This window comes from Streptopelia decaocto (assembly GCF_964273445.1).
Source record: "Streptopelia decaocto genome assembly, chromosome: Z".
NCBI lineage: Eukaryota > Metazoa > Chordata > Aves > Columbiformes > Columbidae > Streptopelia > Streptopelia decaocto.
In genome coordinates this window covers 73,732,604-73,746,946 of record NC_138657.1, presented here as the reverse complement: position 1 = coordinate 73,746,946, position 14,343 = coordinate 73,732,604, and positions in this window count along the sequence as shown.

Here is a 14,343-nt window from a genome sequence, read left to right as displayed (position 1 = left end):
CCTTTTCCAACCAAAAGGATTCTATGTTTCTATTATTCTATTGCCTCTGCTCATCTCCCTGATCACCAGCTGCTCTTACATCTCCAATGTGAAAAGGTTTTAATATCTTTGCTGAATCACTAAAAAACGTAAACCCACTGAACACTCAAGAACTTCTTCTGCAAGCCTTGTCTGGTTCTTTGCTAGTTTTCTTCACCTCTCTCTCAAGCAGCTGCAGCTTCTCAGTGTGGCTCTGGGGGGACACAGTGCCCAGCCCTGGGGGGGTCACCAGCAACCTCCCTGATGGGGACGTGACACTCTGCACACTCTGCCCTGCTGTTGTGTCCCTCTGGCACTACTGTGTGGCCAAAGTTCATGAGCTTTTCTTTCACCCAAGGGACACTCAGCAGCTGTATGGAACACCCTGGGAAGCCAATTCTTATCTCTGCTCAAGGGGTGTCTATCTTGTGGCAGGGAAGGGTTTCATGGACTGGGCTAAGCCCTCCTCCAGTAACAGATTAGCTATCGACTTCGTTCAGTGAACACCTGATTAAACATGCAATGATTTACTGATTACTAAGGACTATCTAATTATAACAGAAGATAATCAAGCTGCTGGCAAGCATGTTCTAACAGTATATTTCTAGGTTGGAAGGATTTCTGTCCTGTCAGTCTGTGAGCCACACTGTGGCACACAAAAAGTGGCCGATAAATTTTTTCAGGTCACTTCATTCTCTGCCATGCAAATGTTTATTGGTGGAGTACACAAACATAGGTCATGGAGCACCAGGTTGGGGTGCTGACAAGAGCCTCAAGTTTCTTCTACACGTGGTAGCTCCCAGCTGACATGTAAAGCTGAGGTTCTGGCTTCAGCGTGCATTAGAGATCTCACCGCCTTTCTCATGTGGATGAGGTGAGAGTGGGTCAGTATTCCCCACAACGGGACCTACAACTTTGTTTTTCACTTCTAGATGTCAGGGAGCCTTTCAAGTTGATTCCACCCCTGTGGGCAAGCAAGAAAACTGCTGTGTCTCCAAAAGACTTTGAGTCCTGTGTTCAAGTATTAACTATCAGCATCTCATATTCTAAACTGCGCTGAAAAACATATTTTCTGGGAACACCGGGCTCCCATGGACTTGCAGTCTTCTTGGGAAAAAGGCAATCCCAGTTTGCAATCCCTTGGTTTGGTGATAATATTTGCAGAATAATCCTTGATACCACCAAATTCCCTAAAACTCCAGGATGCTTGTAGGATGGCATCGGGGATCACTGCATATGCCTCTTGCCACTGTTCATCATTTTCACACAGATCGTTCCACAAGATGGCACTGAGACACCAGTTTCCCCCTTAGAAGTGTTCAGATAGGTTCCTCTCTTGGCTACTTAGTGTGAGAAGGTTTTAGTTTTAGAGTTCCTCCAGGCATTTTTATACATTAAAGAAAACTAATCTTCCAACGTCCGAGGAGTGTAACAACAACTAAAAACATATTTCTATAAGTCCCATGGAGCAGAGCACCACTGCTCTGACAGCAGTGAGCCTGAGCCTGTTACCCCCCGCTTTATAATCAGCAGAGAAAACCAGGCGTCCCCAAAGTGCAGTTCATCCCCACCTACAATAAGCGTTTGAGGCTGGACCTGTGAGTCACACTGGATGCTGTTTCCCTCCAGCCTCTGCAGCAGGACAGGGAGAGATCAGCTCCATCCTGCACACCCACCGGGAGGTGCCGGCCGCCAGGTGAGCTGGGCTGCCCTTCCTCCCTGCGCCCAGATGTGGTGATCCCGAGCAAGCACAAACAACGTGAGTCAGCCAAGGGCTGGAGCACAAAGATCTGACAGTTGCCCAATGTGACCTGTTCATACTTGCATGGTTTCACTTACGTGCAGGGCTGACACGGATCCCCAGGGTCACCAAATACAGTCCCTACTGGCACAGGCAGCCACACCACATCCCTTTCGTGACCAGGCCTGTCTCCATTTCAGGGGAAAGTGCTTTTTGCCCCAATGCCTCCTGCTGGAAACCTGTTACCAGAACTTGCTGCTCTGTAGATTAGACACTTTCTTCTAATTTCCAGCCAAATTCTCAAAGCTGTTTGTTTATTCATGAGTTAACTCATTTTTTACAGGTCCTATAAAGTTTTACTTTAAGTTTTGTTAGAAGATTAGCTGCTCACACTTAGCTTTGCGTTGCCTCCTGATGTTTACCCTGACTTGCTCACAGGTTGAAACTTCACTCAACATTGACCCTGCCATGATTTTACCATATTTTCTACCGCACATTAAGCAACCACCTGCTAAACCAAACCCATCTCTTCCCTAAGGCAAGTGCACTTTCAGCACAGTTTGAAGAGGAATATTCTGGCACAGTTAAGGCTCACTGTGCTGGTGTTGATGCCCATGGCACTGAATAGCTGGGGGAACAACCCTCCTGGGTCCTTCCAAAGCAGCCGTGGGAAGGATGAATGCCCAGGGACTCCAGGACAGTCACACTTCTGACTCAGTTGGACAGTGCACACATTTCCTCTGTACCCAGGAGATCATTTATCTCCTAATTGCACTAAACAACAGCTGCAATGTCACCACTTCATTAGCTCCAGCCCTGCTGTTGGAGCATTAACTTCTCCCCAAGGCTGAGAGGAGCATGAGCAAACAGCACGGCAGAGGAGCTCCTCACTGTGGATGAGGACAGCTCGCTCCTCCATCAGAACAAATGAACATGGCACTGAGACATCCTCAGGCCCCTTCAGGGGAAGTAAGGCCAGGTCAGAGAGACCAGTACACCACTGGTACGACCTTAGCTGTCTAGGACAGACCCCATTTGACATACCTAGAGCACCCACACCACGTAGTCTCACATCTAATGCTCACAGGCTATCTTCTCCTTTACAAATGGCAGGCACTGAGCAAGCCATGGACACCCCCGTCAGCAGGCAGCTTTGGTCTCCACGCTGTCACCCAACTCTCTGTTCACAAGACACCACCCACAACAGCATTTCAGGTCAACAGTTCACACCATCATCCCTTGCTCTGAAGCTGCTAGTTCTTACCGTAACTGGAAGCGACGGGTGCAGGAGGGATCGCCGCAGGAGTGTGGTATCACATCAGTGAAGTACTTCTCCGGTCTAAAGCCCTCCATTCTGCTCTCCAGGGACATGGTGCCTTCCTGCCCCAGACTGCTAAATCTCACTCAGCTGGAGGTAATCCGCAAGGCGGTGGTGTCAGCAGGAGGAGAATTACATGGTTCTTGGTCATTAGGGGGAGAACATGGCTGTCCGGAAGGGGTCGCCTGGGGCAACGCTGACCCCATTGTTGGGCAACAGAGCAGAGGGTGCCTGGTCTACCCTGCCCAGGGACTTAACCACCCCATGTTGGGCCACCATCCCCTTCTGCCCTCCTCTGTCTTTCCAGACGGAATTGGGTTGGTCTTACATGCGGCAAAGTATGATGGGTTTTGAGGGACCTCACTGGCTTCCATCTGGGCCAAGCCCTGGGAAGTGTCCTCCATGTGCAGGTATGAAGCATTTAACTAGAGAGATACCAAGACACAGGGCACCTCAGGTCTCACAGGAGACTTGGGGTACCTGTGGGATTCCCACTCAGGTCCTGCCAGCTCCCCACTTGCTGTCATCCCCCCATTCCTTCCCCATCCCTGGCTCATGAGCACCTGAGTATCTTACTCTCCTGAACTGGTCGGGACCAGGTTGCCACCACAGCCCTGTGTGGGGGAGAATCCCCCTGCCCTCCTCAGGACCCCATGTGGGGCTCCCCCAGACCTGGGTAGAGAGCAGGGGGCACTGTGGGTGCAAACACCCCCGCCGAGCTTTGAGCCGCCTGCTTCGGTCTGCTTTCAATCCACAGATAAGGCAAAAGCTGGGAAAACCACCAGACTCAAAGGACATCGTCACCCTGGAGATAAGAGGAGCCAGGCTTTATCCTGGAGGAGTGTGAACCCCCGCACTCTGAAAGGAGAGATTAAAGGGGAAAAAGTGCAGGCTGAGGGGAAGACACTGGGTGAGCTGGATGAAGCCCTGAAGTTGCAGAGCCTGATGCAGCCAACACACTAATCTGAACGTTTCCCTTCCTCTGACCATGCCCCAGAGACAGCACAGTGTGGCTGTGTCCTCAGTTCAGGCCATGAGTTCACTTGTACAGAGGGTGCGTCTGGCTCATCCCGCCTCCAAATGCTCCAATCAAGGACAGTCTGCGGCACACGCCAGCCCAGCATCCCCCTAAGCAGCAATAAAAAAGCATGAGCCTGTGTTAACAGTCCCAAAGAGCAAAACCAGAGCAGCGGACGATGACATGAACACAACCTGGCCTGTTCCCTCTGTGCCACTGGAGCTATGCTGAGCCAATAGTCATTGCAGTCCTCCTCCACAGCCACACGGTTTGAGAGTCTTCCCACACCTATTAACCCTTCAAGAGATAATGCTAAACCCATAGGCAGACCATCTTCATTGCCAGCTGTGATATGGATATTTTGTGGGGTGAGGAATCAAAAAGCAACACCAATCATTGCCCATGTGTATAATTAGTGAATTACCCAAATCCCAGCTGCCAGTCACACAATCGTGTTCTCCTACATCTCACCTGCCATGGGGTGTCCAAAGACCATCCAGGGGCTGGTATGACTCCCACCAGTGGCAAGCAATGCCAGGGGCATGGGACTTGTCCGTGCTGTCTCCACAGGGCAGCGAAAGGCCAGGATGCAGGCAGCTGCCTTGGCTTTCTCAGAGACAGCCCACCCTAGCCCAGAGGGCTGCCTCGGGTGCGGACGTGAAGGCATCCAAAGGAAACCCCCGATAAGCTCCGCTATCACAGTGGGGAGAAGATGCCACAGATTCCTTGCAGACAAGCGTGCAAATCCCCTTGGAGGCTGCTCAGCCCTTCTTGGGGCCCCAAAGAGCCCCACAGGCATTTCAGTGGGGGTGGAGGTTTGCTCTAGCATCAGCCAGACCCCAACACCCTCATGGTGATTGTCCTCCTGTGGTGTTTTGGGAGAAAGAGGGACTAGGTGTGGTGCATGTGGATGGCTCTCTGGTCATTCCTATCCTACCAGTTCCTACATGAAAAGCCGTTGACCCAGAGAAACCCGTGGAAGCTGGAAATGCAACAGTTTGTGCCACCTGAACAAGATTCAGTTTTCCTGGCTCATGCAGTTTCTTGGCACAGGTCCTGCATGAGAGAAGTGGCAGCTTCACAAATTGGCCCATTTTAAGCAGAGCAGCGACATGCAGCCTATTTCCTTAAGCACAGGGAACCACGTATCAATCATTACTGGCACTGCAGGTGTTCCTAAGCCACGGCAAATACTAAATATTGTCACTGGCCTTTACTGTCTCTATGTTTGTTTTTACATAGACAGAAAAACACACACATCCATATCAGCCATTTCCTCATGTAGAAGTAACTGTTGCATACCACCTTCTCAATTTTGACTTCGTGAGAACCTCCTTGGGGTCAGAATATCAATTTATAATCTCATGAGAATAGCAGAGTATCTGTCCCCTGCTCCCAATGTGAACGAGTTATAGCTCTCTGGAACTATCCCATGGGGTATATGCACAGGACCTGACACGATGGGCCCCTGATTGCAACACAGCCTCAAGGCTCTGCCACAAAACCAACATATACACAAATCATAACAGGTCTGTGAAACTACAAATTACCTATTTTTGCACCTGAAATGTTTATACATGTGTAAAACTACAACATTAGGCACAGCAAGTGCCTGGCTGGAGATGTCACCTGCAGGAGCTGCCAGTCCGGTTCATAAAGTCTACTGAGAGCTTTGCTCACATGGCTTTGACTGCTCAGCCTCACAATAAGCTCAAACTGCTTTATATGCACTGAGCTGTGCAGTGCATCTCTAGAAGTCCTTGGCACAGGATGCTGCCAGTGCTAAAAAGGGATCTAAAGATGGTTATGCAAATTCATGAAGGTAAAAATCTACCACGTTAAACATGGACACCTCTTTATCACAAGTGATCCCTGACCTGTGATTTGTTGGAGATTGTAAAATAACTCTGGGGAAATATGTTTGTTCTGTTCCACACACCCTTCTCCTATCACACCTAGGATCTTCTCCATGGGTCCAGCCTGTCTCAGTGACCACTGCCTGGCTGGCTGTGGTATCCAGTGGAATAGGTTGGTTCACCATTTCAGCTGCAGGAACAGAAGACTAGCAGCGTTCACTAGCATGTTCTTGAATTTCTCAGTTGTCCTGACACGACATGAGAATACTCAAAATATATTCCCAGCTCTGCTACTTACCAGTGTGAGTCCTGAGCATCCACTTCTCCTCCCTGCCCAGTTCCCCATCAACAGGGTATGACCAAGACACCCTGTTCAGAAGCAGCTTGGGGTAGGCAGAGGATACGTTTGGAACTGCTCACAGCGTGCTGCATGATCCTTACTAAAACACCTGCCCCAGCTTAGTGCTGGAAGTGCCATCAGCTCCTGGGTCATCCTGAGTCATCCACCTCCTTGTTGCTCTCTCCTCCTGTGTGCAATCCAGATAGTGACCTCTCCCTGTCACAGGACAGCCAAGGACATCATGTCTCATCTTCCACTTCACCACTGGTGAGGCCAGTGGTCAGAAGAGCAGGTAACAGTGTCCTTCACATGCACAACAGGTCAAGCCATCAGAACAGCTCCCCCTGCTCACCGGAGCACTTACTGCAATGCCCACAACAGAGCAGCAATTCGGTGGCATTTTAGATCCAGCAAAATCTTTGGAAGGGGAGATCCGTTGTATCGGACTTTGACTTGTTTGGAAGCACTGCCAAAATAATCCATCATGAGTGCCTTGTAGCCATAGGCAACATCCTGATGGCAGACAACCTGCCCTGATCAGCTTCTGCGCAGAGCGAGATATGAGCTAGCAGTGACAAAAACATGTCTTGTTCTAGTTTGTTGTCACCAAGGAAAAAACATGTTCATAATATGCATTTGTTGATTCACACCGGCTAACAGGGCAACAAGATCAAGACAGAGAAAGGGAGGTTAATAAATCATAATCACCTTTAAGTATTCAACAGACTGACCTTAATCTGTAACTCAGGGTCAAAGTCTAAGGTATTCTGTCTACATGTCTATATTAGCACAGTAAAGATATGGGCCTGTTGGAGAGGGTCCAGAGGAGGCCACAAAAGTGATCAGAGGCTGGAACAGCTCTGCTGTGAGGACAGGCTGGGAGGGTTGGGATTGCTCAGTCTAGAGAAGAGAAGGCTCCAGGGAGACCTTATTGCGGCCATTCAGTAATTAAATGGGGCTTAGGAGAAAGATGGGGACAGACTTTTTAGCAGGGCCTGTAGCAATAGGACAAGGGGTGATGGTTTTAAACTAAAAGAGGGAAGATTCAGACTACATACAAGGAAGAAATTTTTTACAATGAGTGTGGTGACACACCGGCCCAGGTTGCCCAGAGAGGTGGTCGATGCTCCATCCCTGGAAATGTCCCAAGCCAGGCTGGACGGGGCTCTGAGCAACCTGATCTGGGTGAAGATGTCCGGGCTCTTGGCAGGGGGGTTGGACTAGATGACATTTGAAGGTGCCTTCCAACCCAAACCATTCTATGATTCTATGATATTAGCTAACTCAATACCCGTCTGTTTCATGGAATGAAGGTATGCTCTTTGGAGAATGCAGACCCAATGCCTGTGAATTTCCCCCTGCCTGCTGACAACCCACAAGCTGGAAGAAAACTGCAAATCCCATGGAAGAGTCCTACAGCGTCAGCTGGCGATTGACTCGGATGACCACATGGTGCTCCCATGCCCGGAGTCCCACCCAACCAGCTCTTTGTCCTCAAGGAGCACACCCCTCCCCAGATGCTGTCACCACGTGCTGTAGCACTCAGCTTTAATCAGAGGTTTCCCTTTCAAGCACTGACCCGTCCTGCTGGATCAGTCCTGCTCAGCTTTCAGCACCCGATAGGATCGTAAGCTGAGGCAATCGTAAGCAAAGGATAGAAACAGCGGATAGAGATCTAGAATAGGCAATTACACATACAGTAATGTTATGTTATGCACAGAGGTGCATGAAATATGTTTGAGAAGAAAAGAAAAAAAAAGATCTGCATAGCTAGGAGAGTTGCTCAGAGTCCAGGGTATTATCAGATCTGGAAAAATGCCATGTGAATGAGTCACTGGAGCATCAGTCAATGGCTGTGTACAGAAAATGCCACAAAATTGGCTGTTGTATTCTGTCTCCAGTATCAGTTCGTGTTTTCCATAAATGAGTGACTAAAATGTACCATAGGCCACTTGCCTGCATTATAGTTATCTGCCCCAACAGTCTGTTCCAGTCCAATCTCTACTCACACCCTTCTCCCCTTTAATAAAACTTGTTTTAATAAAACATCTTTTTCAGTTCATCATTGGAGAGCAAATGAAGGCCCTTTGAAAACCGTTCTGCATATTCCTTAGACAGCTGCCCTCCAACCCTTCTGGTACTGTTGTAGGGTAGCCTGATGCCAAGGAGGGACACCAAATGTGTCTGATCCAGCAAGGACCTTCACAGCAGAGCAACTTTTGGTTCAGCTCACATTTTAACCACCCCAAATGTACAGAGGAAAAAAATAAATAAGTAAAAGGAAGCTAGGAAAAAAAGAAAAGGAGCTAAAGGGGAAAGGCTGGGAAGCAGGAGGCCACTGTTCCCAGACTCACTGTGATATGGCTTGTGCATCAGGGCAATGGGAGGCAAAAACAATAGGGCCACACGTGGTGGCTCCTGGACCTTCTGCTCTGTGCTGTGAGTGGTGGGTCACACCAGATGCTTTTGCTTTGAGTCTCATGGGAGGATCAAGAGGGAGAGGTGCTGCCTGCCACTGTTGGGCTTTGGGTGGCATAGGCGAGGGGATGCCTCATATGCTGCCCCTCAGAGCCCGGAATTATGGCTTCCTCCCCTTACAACATGCATTTGGAAATGTCTTAAGATGGAGCCCACCCTCCAACAGGTGCTGGGCCAGACAGCCCTTTGCACACCTGCACCCCACTGCTGGAGAGGCAGCAAGGGCAGGTCTGTTCTCCCAGGCTGCATGCAGCAACATCTCAAAACCTGGAGGTGCGCTCCTCCATCAGCACACAGGGTCTTCTGGCCAGCGTAGCAGGGAACACCAGCTCCTGGCCAAGCTCCTGGCTCCAGGACCCTCCTCATGACTCCGGGGAGGAGTGTTTGACGTCAGTGTGCCTTCACACTCTATTTATTTTCCAGGCAGCTACTTGGATAGTTTTAAATGACTGTGTGACAGCCATTTTCCCATGCAAATGTGGATGTGGGCAATCTAAATGCCAACTTCTCTAGCCCTGAAATTAAAACACCCTGGTACCATGGGGGCTTGGCCACTCACTCAGTCACTCTGACCATATATGCTTTACTGTTAATCAGGCCAGATCACATCTTTTTCACCTCGTGCCATGGCAGCCTCTCCGCATCATGTGTGTCTGACACTGACTGGGAAACTAGACCACATCCAGAAGAAAAGATGGGGTGAGGATTTCACATATGCAAATCAGCTGCAAAGAACACCTTGCCGTTTGTGAGGCAGAACTGATCTGCTGAGACTAGGAAACGTTCAGACAAGTTCGGCTGGAAAGTGCCTTGGTTTTATTCGCTCAAATTTCCTACATATTTTGTTTTTGAGTCCGAGTCACAAAAAGAAATACACAAAGTAGATGTGTTTACACACACAAACACAGTATGGTGAAGGAGCAATTACTCTATGACTGTGATACTTTAACCTGCCTGAATAATAAATACATCCTTCATTCTGTTTCCTTCTATAAAGGCAGTTGATGGAAAGCCCATATCTGGGCAGAGGATCTGTCTCCATATTACTGTTTTAAAATTGGTTGTAATAAGCTCCCTGGAACAAGGACTGGTTCTCATTTGTGTATGTCTGGCACAGTCAGGCAGAGCCTAGGGTTATTGCTGCTATAACCCTCTGTGCCAACACGAATTGTAGTGGAGAGGATGTACAAAGAGACCTACGCATCTATTACAAACAGGGGAGCATACACCCCATCACCTCTGCGTGTTAGCACACTGGAGGAGCCACCACACACTCCAGGAAACGTTTTGCTGTTGCAGCTTTGGGTGATGGAGGAAGACCCCCGTGGGCTCTCTGCTGTCACGTATTGTCCCCTCAAAATGCTGCTGCATGATCCCATAAGGTGATGCCCATTGAGTGTGGTCTCCAGGCTCTAGACAAGTGTCAGCCCAGCTCCCACTGAGCCCATATTGAATTTTTTACTAAGCTAGCATTTAAAGAGACCCAAAGCTCTTCCTTGCTGCCAAAACGTGATGATTACTAAATAATTTTAATATTATTTCTTTTTACTGCCAGACATGGGTTCAGAATAAACTGGCTATGTGAAAAGTGATTCTTCTGTGCTCTTGCTCCACACTACGTGCTTCAAGAAGTGGGAGGAGGAGGAGATGGATAGGCTTTATTCTCCCCAAATAAAGAAAAATACTTCCCTAACACCCTCCTGTTCTGAAGGAAAACTCTCGTCTCATCCAAGTGTATGTTCAGGCTTTTGGGATGTCAGAAAGCACCTGGTTCCTTACAGGGTCTGCATCCACTCTTAGTACATTTGTTAGGTATAAAAAGGTTCCTTTATCTGATTCTTGAAAGATACTCTCTGTTGCAACCAAATTGGTGGACAAGCCCTTAACAACAGTAGCAAGGGGCTTGTCATCTGAGAGGCAAGTCCGATCTATAAGAGTTGCGTGGAAAAGGAGGACACGCTCCTTGGTCTTGTCTTCAGGACTCAGGGATGAGCTTGTTCTGACCCCCTGGCTGGTGGCCCCCTATGGTGGGCAGCCATAGGGTCCATTTATTATCAGGGAAGGGCTTAGCAATACAGGCAGGGAAAACTTGAGTCAAAGTAATGTTGTCCTAAACTAGATGTCAAAATCACAGCGGTTAGATGCTTTCAGGGCACAGTTTATTTCCCTCTGCAGGTATGTGTCTGCAATCTGGGCTTCTGGTGTGAATCTCACCCCTCAGGAATAATGACAGTCAGAGTTTGAAATTGGAAGAGCCTTCCCAAAATACCAAATCTCACATCAGCTTTGGGCACTTGTGAGTCTGAGCATGCCAGGTGCATCTCCAGCTCCAAGCCTTGCACAGCTGTGAGGAGTGCCATTTCACAGAATCACAGAATCACAGAATTGACTGGGTTGGAAAAGACCTCAGAGATCATCGAGTCCAACCCTTGGTCCAACTCTAGTCCGTTTATTAGATCATGGCACTAAGTGCCATGTCCAATCTCAGTTTAAAAACCTCCAGGGACAGCGAGTCCACCACCTCCCTGGGCAGGCCATTCCAATGCCTGACCACTCTCTCTGTAAAGAATTTCTTTCTAATATCCAGCCTAAATTTCCCCTGGCAGAGTTTAAGCCCATGCCCCCTTGTCCTATTGCTGACTGCCTGGGAGAAGAGACCAATCCCCACCTCGCTATAACTTCCCTTCAGGTAGTTCTAGAGAGTGATGAGGTCACCTCTAAGCCTCCTCTTCTCTAGACTAAACAACCCCAGCTCCCTCAGCCTCTCCCCATAGGTCTTATGCTCAAGTCCCTTCACCAGTCGTGTTGCTCTTCTCTGGACTCGCTCCAGCACTTCAATGTCTTTCCTGAACTGAGGGGCCCAGAACTGAACACAATACTCCAGGTGTGGCCTCACCAATGCAGAGTACAGGGGAAGGATCACTTCCCTTGTCCTGCTGACCACGCTATTTTTGATACAGGACAGGACACCATTGGCCTTCTTGGCCACCCGGGCACACTGATGGCTCATGTTGAGCTTCCTGTCAATTAGTACCCCCAGGTCCCTTTCTGTCTGACTGCTCTCCAGCCACTCTGCGCCCAGCCTGTAGCGCTGCAGGGGGTTGTTGTGACCAAAGTGCAGGACCCGGCACTTGGCCTTATTGAACTTCATCCCATTGGAATCAGCCCATTTTTCCAGTCTGTCCAGATCCCTCTGCAGAGCCCTCCTGCCTTCCAGCAGGTCGACACTCCCTCCCAACTTGGTGTCATCAGCAAATTTGCTGATGATGGTCTCAATCCCTTCATCTAAATAGTCAATAAAGATGTTAAATAGGACTGGACCCAACACCGACCCCTGGGGAACACCACTAGTGACTGGCCGCCAGCTAGATGCAGCCCCATTCACCAGCACTCTCTGGGCCCGGCCCTCCAGCCAGTTTTTAACCCAGCGTAGAGTACACTTGTCCAAGCCATGGGCTCCCAGCTTTTGCAGGAGTATATTATGGGAGACAGTGTCAAAGGCCTTGCTGAAGTCCAGATAGACCACATCCACAGCTTTCCCCTCATCCACCAGGTGAGTTGCCTGATCATAAAAGGAGATCAGGTTGGTCAGACAGGACCTGCCTCTCCTAAACCCATGCTGGCTGGGTCTGATCCCTTGTCCATCCTGAAGGTGCTGTGTGATTCCATTCAGGATGATCTGCTCCATAACCCTGCCAGGCACCGAGGTCAGGCTGACAGGCCTGTAGTTGCCAGGGTCAGCTTTGCAGCCCTTTTTGTGGACTGGGGTAACACTGGCCAATTTCCAATCATATGGGACCTCCCCAGTGAGCCAGGACTGTTGGAAGATGATGGAGAGAGGCTTGGCAAGTTCTTCTGCTAGCTCCCTCATCACCCTAGGAAGGATCCCATCTGGTCCCATTGACTTGTGAGGATCCAGATGGCTCAGTAAATCACCAACTATTTCCTCCTGGAATACAAGGGGCCTATTTGGGTTCCTATCTCTGTCAACCACCTCCAGACATGAGTTGTCCTGAGGGCCACCTGTCTTACTGGTAAAAACTGAGGCAAAGTAGGTATTAAGTACCTCAGCTTTCTCCTCATCTTTGTTAACTATATTTCCCTCAGAGTCCAACAGAGAATGGAGATTTTCCTTGCCCCTCCTTTTGTTGTTAACATATTTGAAGAAGGACTTTTTATTATCCCTGACAGAATTGGCCAAATTAACTTCAAATTTGCCTTGCTTTGCGTTTGCACCAGCTTTTGTTTATGATTAGGAAGGGCAGATCAGCGAGATTGTTCAATAAATGAATCAATGCTGGGCTTCTGCAGCACTCTCTGCCTTGCCACTAAGTCTCCATGCTTCAATCCTTGGAGCACTTGGAGGCCCAAATATACTGGGACTTCCTTCCATCTGTCCAGCCCCATTGAGTGCCTAACGGACAGGATTCAGAAACTGAGTGAGACCCCATGTTGCCCAACTTCAGTCCTATTCTGTCTCAATGAAAATCAGATCCTCTACTCCTTATTCACAGTATCACAGTATGTTTGGGATTGGAAGGGACCTCAAAAGATCATCTAGTCCAATCCCCCTGCTGGAGCAGGAACAACTAGGTGAGGTCGCACAGGAACATGTCCAGGCGGGTTTTGAATGTCTCCAGAGAAGGAGACTCCACAACCTCCCTGGGCAGCCTGGGCCAGTGTCTGTTACCCTTACTGAGAAGAAGTTTTTTCTCAAATTTAAGTGGAATCTCTTGTGTTCCGGCTTGATCCCATTACCCCTTGTCCTATCATTGTTTGCCACCGAGAAGAGCCTGGCTCCGTCCTCGTGGCACTCACCCTTTATATATTTATAAACATTAATAAGGTCATCCTTCGTCTCCTCTTCTCCATACTAAAGAGACCCAGCTCCCTCAGCCTTTCTTCATAAGGGAGATGCTCCACTTCCTTAATCATCTTGGTTGCCCTACGCTGGACCCTCTCCAGCAGTTCCCTGTCCTTCTGGAACTGAGGGCCCCAGAACTGGACAGAACATTCCAGATGTGGTCTTACCAGGGCGGAGTAGAGGGGAAGGAGAACCTCTCGATCTACTAACCACCCCCTTCTAATACAGCCCATGATGCCATTGGCCTTCCTGGCCACAAGGGCACAGTGCTGGCTCATGGTCATCCTGTTGTCCACCAGGACCCCCAGGTCCCTTTCCCCTACACTGCTCTCTAATATGTAATTTCCCAACCTACACTGGAACCTGGGGTTGTTCCTGCCCAGATGCAGGACTCTACACTTTCCCTTGTTAAATTTCATCAGGTTGTTCCCCGCCCAACTCTCCAGCCTGTCCAGGTCTCTGGATGGCAGCACAGCCTCTGGCATGTCAGCCACTCCTCCCAGCTTGGTGTCATCAGCAAACTTGCTGATAGTGCACTCTATTCCCTCGTCCAAATCGTTAATGAATATATTGAATAATATTGGCCCCAGTACTGACGCCTGAGGCACTCCACTAGGTACTGGCCTCCAACTAGACTCCGCACCACTGACTACCACTCTCTGGCTTCTCTCTTTAAGCCAGTTTGCAACCCACCTCACTACTCTATTGTC